Below are 9,300 nucleotides of genomic sequence, written 5' to 3'. Positions count from 1 at the left end.
ATGGAATTGTATATTTTGTTTGTCACCTGTCTCTCACCAGTAGAATTTCAGTTCCAGGAGGGTAGGGCTTCGTCTGTTTTCTTTACTGATGTATCCCCAGAACCTAGAACAATGCCTGGAATGAAGTAGATGCTTAATAACATTTGTTGAAATAATCTCGTAATTAAAAATCAAATGCCAACAGTGCCTGGCACATAGTAGTTCAATATTATTACTCAGATGTTGGTCATAAAGCAGGTAAGTGCTACATGGTTCCCACTTTCACTTTTTTAATTCATCTAAAAAATGTTTATTATGCATATACTATGCACCAGCCAGTGTACTAGTCTCTGCAGATGCAGGAATGAGCAAAAGGACTCATAGATCAGTGGAGGTTGTTGTGAGAATTAAATGAGCTGATGCGTGGGAAATGCTTTGCATAGTCCAGGAAAAGACTGTTTGTATTCGTCAGCTTTTGCTATGATAAAGCTGTGTGACAAACTGCCCCTGAAGCTCAGTGGGCTCCAACAAAGTTAACTGTTAGAATTACAAGTCTAAGTGTTAAGTGGGTCAGAATTGAGTCTGTTTCATGTGTCTTCTCAATTCGGGGCCCAGGCTAACAGATGAAGATAATCCTGTTTGGAAACACCATTCTCTGAGGAGAGAGCAAGAATTGGCAGAAACTGGTCATGCCTGCAGGTCACTGCCTAGAGGTGGCATATTATCACTTCTGCCCACATTCCATTGGCCAAATCAATCCACATGAATTGGAATATACTCTCCTCACTAACCAGAGAGGGGAGACTGAATATCTGCTGGATAATAGTACAAAACATCCTGTGTTTAATAAAAGGTCTTTATAATACAGAAGAATATATACTTCTTCTAAAAAACTCAATGCAGGTGGTGATCAGCAGTTACATATTAACCTAAGAATAGCACCTGGATGGTGACAGAGTTGGAAGTTGGAAACCCACTGGTGTTTGTATAAATCAAAGAGAGAACCACCTTGAAATCAAAGCAGACTCAGGATTTGAGCCTCAGCTTTATCACTTAACAACCAAGCTTCTTGGGCGTCCTTTTCACCTCCCCAGGAGTCACCTACAGTATTAGGCTCCTACATGACCCTTAGGGTTGCTGTGAAGATCAGAGGACTAATATACGGACAGACCCTTGGTGAGTCACAAACACCCCATTGTCATTGGTTATTATTCAGAGCCATTAATGTGGTGCTGCTGAGTGGCTGGTGAAGAAGCATCCTCAGCTCAGTGAGTATCCAGCTGAGCCTCAGGCCACTCCTGATGGAAAAATGCACACACACACACATTTCATATATATACACACACACACATATATATGAAAAGATGCATCCTTGATCTGTATCGACTATGTGCATATGTATATGTAATATTTATCAAATTAAAATTTAAGAAATAATTATATATGAATTTTTATATATATATATATATTTGCTCAGTTCCTGAAACATGGTAAATGGTAATCTCACTGTTACTACCATTATTCTTCTATCATTACCATTACAAACACTGTATCAGTTAGCTACTGGTGCCTAAGAAACCACCCCAAAACTCATAGTTTAAAACAATAAGCAATTTTTTTAAATATCACTGCCTGCAGGTCAGTTGGCACTTCTTCTGGCCTCAGCTGGGCTCACGGATGTGCCTGAATGTAGCTGGGATCAGGAGGTGGCTCTGCTGTCTGGGCTAGTCTGAGCTTTCTCCTGCATTTGCAGGTCAACTGGCTGTGGGTTAATCTAGGATGGCTTTGGCTGACATGACTGGGTTATGACTCCTCCACAAGGTCTCTCATCCTCTAGCCGGCTCACCTGGGCTGGTTCTCACTCTCAGGGTGGCTGGGAAAGATTCCGAAACAGAGAGCAGAAGCGTTCCAGTCCTCTTGACCCCCAAGACTCAAGTTTTAGGGAGACAGATCCTATTTCTTAATGGGAGCAGCTACAAAGTCACATTGGAAAGGAGTGGATACAGGGAAGGGCAGAGAAAGGCGGTCCTTTATGCATCTGCCTATTACACAAAACTCTGAAATCAGGCGTTATGAATGCTGCCTTCTGGTTTTGCCTGGGTGACAGTCCCCGGCCAGCAAACCTCCAGAAGAGGCCTTGGTCCTCTCTGAAGCTGTCCCCAGCCTCTTCCTCAGCTGTATTTGCATATTTTGATTGGCTCCCCTACTTTTCATCTGTCCCAGCAGGAAGAGACTTTCTTGTCTCCAGCCCCCGGAGAATGATTAAAATCCCACACTATCAGCCAGACCTTGATATGAGATTCCTTGAAGCGGAAACCTGACTTGCCCTAATTTTCCATAATTAATTCGTCAAGACACCTGGTGTGGCTGTTGCTCCCTGCAGGGACTCCCTGGCATCCTCCCAAACCGCCCAGCAAGTCCCCGCTCCCCTCATCTCATACGCAGGGCAGGGGCAGCTATGTTTACGGGAGACCTACTGTGAACCCAGCCCCAGAGTGGGTGTCTTATCCATGTGATCTCCTTACTCTTCTCAACAGCCCTGCACGTGGATGATATGAGTCCCATGTTACAGATGAGCTAACTGAGGCTCAGAGAAGCAGTCACTTGCCTAAAGAGACACCACTGGGAAGTTCCAGAACCCGGGTTAATGGTTCCTTGGTTACTTGGGGACCATACCCAGGCAGATGCCAGAGAAATGGTGGCTTAAAGGCAACGCAGGGTCCTGTCTCTGCTCAGGGCAGACGTCCTCAGGTGATATGATTTATTTCCCCGACTGCTTGTCACAAGGCTTGGAACCCCTCCATCAAACATTCCTTTCATTGGGTTGTTTTTTTTTTTTTTTTTCTACCACTGTCACCAAAATTAGCACCGGGCAAGGAGGCCCTGTTAAAAATACAAATACTGTGGATCTACAATTAAAAACACAGGATTCTCAAACATCCCGTCAGACCTTTTAAAAGTGACTCTTGGGGAACGAGGTCCTGGAATCAGCATTTTGACATCCTCCTCCCTGATGCACAGGATGCTGACTGAATCTCACACAGAAAAACGTCCGCGTTGTGGTCCCTGAGTGAAGCAAGCACAATGTGTAAAGCACGTTCCCATTTTTTGGCCAGAAGCAGAGATCTTAAACGGGCACAAGAAAAAAGTCTGGAAGAATATGTTAACAGTGGAAAGTTCCCACTTAGAATGGGGTTCTAAGAACCAGATTGCAGTTCTCTCTCTGGCTTGAGCACTGGGCACTGAGGATGTGTTCCCTTGTAATCGGAAAAAGCAATAAGGATCTTTTAAGGCAAATATCCTTGAAAGAGAGAGAGAGGGCATTAGTGGCTGGAAGGCAATATTGAAAAGAGATTTCTGGCCGTGGTAGCTAGCTGGGAACAAAGATTTGTGGGCGAACGGCTTTGGTATACGCACCTGGGGGAGCAACACAGGGAAGTGTGCAAATCCCAGCAGTGAAAGGTTTCAAAGTCCACGTCTTTCTGTTTTCATAAGCTGTAATCTTGATCTTTATGCAAGACCACTGACAGATCTCAGTGATGGCCTCAGTAATCCATCCTTCCCTGTGTCCACGTCCCTGACCATGTGACCACAGCGCTCTTCATGTACAACTCAGCTTAACCATGTGACTTGCTTAGGACAATGGGATTTTCGTGCACACACTTTCAAATGACTCCAGAACTCTGTACTCACACCAAACCTTGTAAATCTTATAAATAATGTATTGAACTATATACCAGGAATTCTGCTCTGTGCTTTAATCCTCACAATACAGTATAGTGGTTATCACCACTATGAGACTTTAAAAAGAACAAAAGATAGCTCTAGAAAAAAGTGGTAATGCAGGTAAAATAGAAAATCCATATCGTATTAGGGTAATGCCATACTATGCTAAAAAGCTCTCACAAATTGACAAGAAAAATGACAGATGACCTGATAGAAAAATGAGTAAATGATAAGAGTTCATGGGAGAAATCTGGCCAAAAATAAACAGAGGAAAAGATGTTTAAATTCTCTGGAAGTTAGGGAAATGCAAATTAAAGAACCAATGGAATAGCACTTTATACCTATTGAACTGGCAAAAATTAAAAAGAGCTATGACACCTCCTGCTGGCAAAGATGAGGGCAAAGGAAACTCTCATGAACGGCGGGTCCATGACCAGAAATTGGCCCTTGGAATTTATTTGCTTCGCTGAGTTAAACTAAGATAGTGAATGTCAGAGTCATCGTTTAAATCTCCAAAGCTTATGCTATATCAACCACTGAATAAATGGAAGGAACTTAGTGATCTAACCTAGAGGTTTTCAAGCCTTCTTCTTCTTTTTTTTTAAATTTAAATTAAAACAGCAGAAGCCTCTCTTCCAAGAACACCTTGCAGGAAACCTCAATCCCATGAAAAAAATACAAAAAGAGATGCTGCGCTTGAAGCTGGAGGTGAGGGTTCCAGTCTATGACCCTTTCTTATTATGTGGCCAATGAATATCTAGCGCTCCATGGAGCAGAGTCTGGAAACTATCGGTCAAGCCCCACCCCATCATTTTATAGATGGAAGCCCAGAGAGGGCAAGAATTGCTTGTGGTCCTACAGCTCATCATGGCAGAGCTGGGATGAGGACCTGGGTCTTCTTGCTAGCAGAACAGCTGTCTTTCTCCTATGTGACCTTCCAAGTTCTTAACATTCCTAACTGTCATAATCATCCCCATGGTTATCATTCACTAAGCATCTTCTAAGTGTAATGCCAGCAATAGGCATACATTATGTCCACTCCTGAACAACCAACATAAGGTACCCGAGACAGGACATACCCAACGTCACATAACTAGGAAATGGCAGAGACAGGATTTAAACCCAGTTCTATCTAAATTAAAAATAGGAATGGTTTCCACGGTACCAAGCTGCCCCAGGTAAAGCGGCTGATGGCTGTGGAGAGTGTGGGCGATAGAAGACGGGCTTTAGCCTGGCACCAGCATGGATGGTTTCCCCTCTCCCCTCGTGATGTTTTGCTCTTCTGGCAGGATCTATCACCATCTTCTCTTTCTTTGGGTATCATTTTCCTACCCGCCCCCTAGCACCCAGCACTGCCTGTGGTGGGCGTTCCACATCTCTCTGCTGACTGCTCACTCCCTGACACCAGCTATGTCACTGGCGGGAAGAGGAAGCTGGAGGCAGAGAGTCCTGGGTTCACAGTCTAATTCAGACATCTCCTAGCTGTGTGACCCTAGGCAAGTTAACCCACTTCTCTGTGCCTGCTTCTTCATAGCTAAATCAAGGTTCTGCAATAATAATGCTAGATTGACTAGGAAGCTTTGGGGATGCAGATGACAGAAACTCCAACCTCTGCTGGCTAGAACACTAAGGATGTCTGTGATGTAAAGGTAGAGTGGCCTATGGGGTCAGAGCCTTAGTGGCGCAATGAGGTCAGTGAGGATAGAGCTCCTCTCATCTTCCCGTCGTCAGAGTCAGCTTCATTGTCTGTCTTCCGGCATGTAACAGGATGGCTGCCAAAGTGGCCGCTGTCACGTCTGCACATACTGCAGGTGATGGAGAAGGATGTCCATCCCTTCCTATGGCTCCTTCTTAGTAAGGGGGCAAAGTGTTTTCAAAAGACACGAACAGACTTTCCTTCATTTCTCATTGGGCAGAACTGGCTCCCAGGCTAACCCCTAGGCCAATTATTGGCAAGGGAACAGTTTTGCTGTGATTAGCTTAAATGTGTAGGGCTGTGGCGGATGGGAAGCCAACTAACTACCTACGTTGAAAAGATACATATAATGGGGATCTGGTGTACAAAGTGGCCAACACGGTGGGACTTCTGCTTCTTTCAGCATCAAATCCCCAGCCCCTAGGACACTACAGACACTCAGCAACTGGTGAGTGAGTGGGAGAATGAAGGAGTGAAGCAGTTCTCGACTTGCCCCACTGCCCAACTATCATTTCTTGATGACCTCAGCGCCCAAATGAAGCCACAAAAGATGGTGTAACGGGGACAAATTGGGAGATACTTTGCATTCTCTCTGAAAAGGACTACTGAAGAAATGAGTTGATCTGGGCCAGGCTCAAGTTTCCTGCATCCAAAAATATTCACCAACTCATCACCAGGCTCCTGGGGGCGACAGTGGGCGCTGTACGGCTGACTTGTTGATTTTGTTATTGTTGCTCCTATTGAGACAGGAAGCCCCATTAAAAAGACCAGCAGGACCCCCCAGGCAGGGCCACTACTCTCCTGCCAGCACCATCCGGTTCCCTGGCCCAGAGGCTCTACCTCACTTTCCAGCTCTACCTCTGAAACGGCTTACTTACCCCTAAAATTCTATTGGTTTCCTGAGTTCACTCCTGATTGGTTATTTCTCTCCCTCCTGATTGGTCCATTTCTACAAAGTTTGTTCGTAATTAGTCAACTTTCGTTATACCTCATTTGCATATGATGTTGCAAAGTGTAAACTGGCAGCCTGTAAAAGCCTGTGTAAACCTACAGGCGGGTCCAGAGCTTGGAGTGTTAATTTCTCTGGGCCTGTTGGTGTAATAAACCTGAGTTCAACTCTGTGAGTGCTGCTTGGTCTCTCACCTGGATCCAGGTTGCTGTCACAACTGAGCTGTAACAACACATTTTTCTGCAACACTATTGTTTTAAATGAACTGTTTCTGGCATCGGGGTAGCATTTTGAAGCCTTGCTCATGAACATAATTAATAACAGCCATTGGAGTCCAGAATAAATAGCCAACCTGGTTTTGGCAGTAGAACAAGCAGAATTTTCAGCCAGAGGAAATTGAATGGGCAGTATTGGCCAATGGTACTTGGCATTTCGGTGGTCACTCTCTAACAGGGGGGCTGTTTTGTTGTTTTCCGTCACATTGGATGCACAGTGGGAGTGAGCCCACTGCAACGCAGTTGCCTTCACATTCCAGTGGTAAGGTAGGCATTCCCGGGGAATTCATGCTGGAGGTAACCTATCAGAACCCCACGGGGTAAGACGCACAGCGACCTTGTGGCTAGAAAGTAAATCTTGTAGGCTGTGTGGGCTGTGTAGTGTCTGTCCCACTACTCAACTGTGCTTTTGTAGCATGAAAGCAGCCATAGGCAATATATGAATGAATGTCCATGAGTGTGTGCCAATAAAACTTTATTTACATCAACTGGCAGTGGGCCAGATTTGGACTATGGGCTGTAGTTTACTGAACTCTCTGCCCTAGGAAATTCGAGAAAACCAGGGATGGAATGTCCACTGTACCTATTCAGGGATGCTGTTCTTCAACTTGGATCTCAGGCTGCTTAATTAATTGTAGGGGGTCACCGCAAAGGGAGACCTGGGGATGGAGGGAGCCTTCTTCCCTTGGCAAGTGAAGGAAGACATCATAATGCACTGAAGCTTGGGCTTTCGACTCAGACAGACAAGTCCAGAATCAATCTCCATCACCTGTTGTGTGTGACTTTCGGTAAGGGACCCCTCTCTGTTCAAGCCTCAATCTCCTCGTTTATACAATGAAAATAATAACAACCCTCAATTCACAGGCTCTGGGGAGGACTCATCACATCAGCTGCTCAGCTACCTTGACAGAATCTGTAAGAATGCCTTCGAAATGCCGAAGGGAGCTTCACCTTGACCCTGGGCAGCAGGAAGGGAGGAAAATTGAAATGGAAAACGCTGACCTTCTATACAGGGACTTTCCCAGCAAGACCTTGTAAACTGCTTAACTTCCAGCAAGGCTGACATTTGGGGAAAGATGGGCTCAGGTTTTGTGCATAGCCACGGTTTTTTTTCCCAAAGAGGACGCCGAGGGTCTCAGCGTGGCAACCCCTCAGCTGTAATCTCATCCCAAACAGGTACAGGCAGAGGTTGGGGTTGTGGTACCTCTGGGGCTCCAGGGCCCCACGTTCATCAGGGTCCGAGCACCCAGATCCCCCCAGGGTGGTGGAAGATGGAGGTGGAAAATCCTACGGGTGGGTATTGTTCCCCGATGATCCCAAGTGGAGGGGAAATTTAGGGGGGAAAGCATGGATTAACACTGGCAAGCAAGAGGATTAGAAAAGGATTTAAGAGAGTAAAGAGAGACGAAGCCTGATCTATCGGATCCTTCTGGTCTCAGAACGCCAGGTTTTCCCCCGATTCCAATAAGCTCTTTAAAAAATTCATGAGGTTTTTGTTTCTCTGCTTATTTATTCGGGTACCCAGGATAAACTCATGAAAAGCTGCTTCTCATTGTGGGTGAGTCCCAGGGGGGAGGTATAATTTGTATAGTTCAGGCTAATAAATTACACAGTGTTAACATGTTCAGTCACTGCAGCCCCATGGCAGTCCCAGGCCGTCTTAATGAGGGGTGGCCAGAATAAGGAAACCTTTCTCTTGCTTCATTCCTTCTTTTCTTTTTTTCCTTCCCTTCCATTTCTGAAGGACTTCTCAGCGCCCAATCTGGGACCAATCTCAGGCTGTCTGGTCTCAAAGCAAAACTGGATCCACCTCTGAAGTTGTTAACAAACGACAGGGATTTTACTGAAGGTTTACTGGAGGCCAAAGGGTGGAGATTACAAAGTGCATCTGAGAGCAGAGCTTCCTAAAAATCCCCTTCAAGTGTCTCTGTCTTCCCCAGATTTTGATTTCTTTTGCACTTTTCCTTTCCTCTCGGCACCTTGCTTCTCCAAACCACCTCAGCTTGCACACCCAGCGGTAAATACCAAAGCCAGCTATTAGCCATGCCCACCCTTCCCCAGCTTCTCCAGCCTGCCCCCGATTTCTTTTCCTTGAGTCTAAAGTTCCTCAAGCATTATCTCCATCTAGCATCACATTGGAATGTGGTTAGAGACTTTCTAGCATCATGTTGGGATGTGGTTAATGACTCTCTGGTGAACAAGATGGGCTCTAAAATCCGACTTGATCTTTGAAAGCTGGACGACCTCAGACAAGTAACATCACCCCCCTGGATCTGTTTTCTTGTCAATAAAACGAGCATTCTATGAGCACATGTCCACTAAGATTGTTGTCTCAAGTGAAAAGTGATGCAGGAAAAATGCTGGTCCGTAGAGAGTATGCAGTAACTGTTAGCCATCTGCACTATTACTTATCCGCTGTAAAGTTCTGCAAGGTCCGTAAGGCAAGGACTATGATTTCCATTTTGAAACGAACAAACCAAGGACCAGACTGGTAAGTTGACTTAACTCAAGGCTGCACAGGACAAGCAGCCAAGCCATACTGTGTTCCTTGAATCTAGAGTCTTTGAATTGCAGCCCGGTTCCTTGAGGTCAAGTCCTGAGAAGGCAGGTACTAGTGAGTGGGGGGCCCGCTTAAACACTGGAAGCTGCTTAAACATCCTAGGGAGGAGAGATTC

The 9,300-nt window shown here is 45.4% G+C and overlaps 1 long non-coding RNA gene across 2 annotated transcripts; it reads left to right on the top strand.

Annotated features, from left to right (window-relative positions):
* The first annotated feature begins 4,723 nt into the window (after positions 1–4,723).
* On the top strand, positions 4,724–8,932 carry LOC140690936 (uncharacterized). Of its 2 annotated transcripts, XR_012066323.1 has the most exons (4): positions 4,724–4,883; positions 7,264–7,413; positions 7,490–7,801; positions 8,370–8,932. It is a non-coding gene; the product is annotated as an uncharacterized lncRNA (long non-coding RNA). The 2 variants fall into 2 exon arrangements; XR_012066324.1 differs by lacking the exon at positions 7,264–7,413.
* The last annotated feature ends 368 nt before the right edge of the window (positions 8,933–9,300 follow it).

This window comes from Vicugna pacos, chromosome 32, assembly GCF_048564905.1.
Source record: "Vicugna pacos chromosome 32, VicPac4, whole genome shotgun sequence".
NCBI lineage: Eukaryota > Metazoa > Chordata > Mammalia > Artiodactyla > Camelidae > Vicugna > Vicugna pacos.
The sequence above is the reverse complement of the archived record's forward strand: the minus strand, read 5'-3'. Positions and strand labels throughout refer to the sequence as shown.